The sequence below is a fragment of the Solanum tuberosum genome, unplaced genomic scaffold (assembly GCF_000226075.1).
Source record: "Solanum tuberosum cultivar DM 1-3 516 R44 unplaced genomic scaffold, SolTub_3.0 scf00900, whole genome shotgun sequence".
NCBI lineage: Eukaryota > Viridiplantae > Streptophyta > Magnoliopsida > Solanales > Solanaceae > Solanum > Solanum tuberosum.
In genome coordinates this window covers 1-2,443 of record NW_006239842.1, presented here as the reverse complement: position 1 = coordinate 2,443, position 2,443 = coordinate 1, and positions in this window count along the sequence as shown.

Here is a 2,443-nt window from a genome sequence, read left to right as displayed (position 1 = left end):
TGTTTCTGAAAGTTGCAACCTTTCAGAACAGTCACTTCCAACGGCGGGAAATTAAAATAAAAATGGGAAAGATTTAAATAAAATAAGTCGCGCGTGGATCCGAGTCGGGTCGGGTCAATTAATTGAATCGATTAATTAACGAATTAAAACGTTGGCCATTTAATTTAATTAATTAAATAAATAATTAACTAAAATAATTAAAAAAAACTTTGTCAAAAAAATAATCTCTCAAACGATCATTTTTCAAAGCCAAAGCCAAAGCCCAGCCGAAGCCGAGCGAAGACGACGGCGCGAGGGGGCACCTTCTTCTTAACCCTTTAAGAACTAAAGGAAGTGTTTCCTAATATAAGGACAACAATTTCCTCTCTTCTACCGATATGGTAAAAAATGACTATTCATTTGCATTTTTGCAATGACTTTTCATTTTCCCTCCAAAATTGGTTCCCCCATTTTCATTGGTTCTTCCACTTTCCATTTTCTCTTTTTATTTCCCATTCACTATTTACTATTCACACCTTGCTAAACCCAACAAAAATTTCATGATCAAAATAGTGATTTTTCATTAAAATAAAATAAAAATCCTAAAACGAAGAATAATTCTCATGATCAAACAGATCCTTAATCTTGCCATAGCAAAGAAGTGGGATGGTATTACCAAAAGAAAGTACTTTGCTAAGTTATAGTGGATATACTACTGGATTATTTGTTAATTTAGTCATTAATAAAGTTTTTTTGTTTGTTTTTGAAATGGTTCTTTCATCATGTATTATTCAAATCGAAAATAAGTACATCAGTAATGAGAGATAGAGGGTTAGTATCCCACTCCATCGAACCAGAAATAGAAACAGAGGCTCTAGCAAGACAATGAAAAACCTGATTCGCTAATTTCTTAACAATCGACAAAGAGAGAAAAGATAAATCTTTGATAAGAGTTTTACAATCAAAAACTAAAGAATCAAAATAAGTGTAATTCACCAAGTTTTCTTCCAGAGCTTGCCTCACAAGTAAATTATCAGTTTCCACAACCGACCTCGTTCTACTGAATCGGTCCTTCAGCCAACTAAGAGCCTACGCACCCCTATGATCTCGGCCAATAACGGGCTAGCCAAACGGCCAAGAAATATTTTTTTTCCAACAATAAATTGACCCAAGTGATCACGTAGCACCATGCATATCCCCGCCAAATCGGTATTGATATTGTAAGAGGCATCGGTACATGTTACATTTAATTGTGTCAAGCAGAGGTCGCTCCCATTTAGTTATCATTTTTGTAGCAGCAGCAATCATATCGGCTCCTGAATTGGCGCTCCTCCATTCCTCCAGCTCCTTCTTCGCACGGTACAAAGTGCCTGCGGACAAATTTTATTTATTATTCCAACATAAATTATTTCTGGCTTCCCATAAGCTCCACAAAATCATGACTGTTTCCTCCATTTTTATTTTTGCATTGCGCTTTCTTTGCTCTTCAAACAATGCCACAAAATCTCCTAGTACATCATGCCAAACCAAAATTTGAATGAATCTAACATTGTTTTGCAAATTGACAATCTACCAAGCAATGTTTCACAATTTCTGACGCTTGCAACCATCGAGGGCAAATTGAACTAGCTACACATTTTTTCTTGGAAAGGCTCTCACATGTAGGTAGAATATTTCTCAAAGCTCTCCAGATAAAGTTAAGCACCTTAGAGGGTAATGATATGCTCTAGATGAATTTCTAAAGTTGTTGGTCCTGCGAGTTGGGTGCTATGTTTTGATTATAAAGGAGACGATACCCACTTTTTCCAGAGTATAATCCTTTGTTGTCCAATTTCCACATCCAAGTATCTCTTTGAGCAGGGGCGGATGTACAGTCATTCCGGGGGGGGGGTCATCCGACCCCCCTGGGTAAAAAAATTACACTATATATATAAGATCGATTTTTTATGTACATGTATATATTTAAAATTGAACCCCTGAATATATATCAAAGGAGTAGCCCAATGGTTGAGGGGGTTCAAGATTTCGCTTAAGTGAGCTTTGGGTCGCGGGATCGATTCCAAGCAACAACATATTTTTTTGTTGTAATTTTTAGCGAATTTGCTGGCTTCAGTTTTAACTTTTGAGTGTTTTTTTTATTAAATATAGATAGACCCCGTTTTTAAAGTCATAACTAATTAAAAAAATTATATTTAAAATTTCTTTTTATTTTTTAATCAAATTTGAGCTTGGAGCTCTTTTATTCAATAGAAAAGAAACAAAGTACACAATCACTTGGCCCAACTTTAAAATGGAAATTTAGTCCGTATATGACTATCCTCTTTCTATTTCTAACCCTATTTCCAAGCTTGCTGCTTGCTGCTGCCTGTTGCTGCTGCTGTTTGCTGCCTCCCTGTTGTTGTTGCTACTTGCTGCCGCTGGTGAAGGAGTGGTGGTCCTCCGTGGATTAATTTAACTCTCTCCT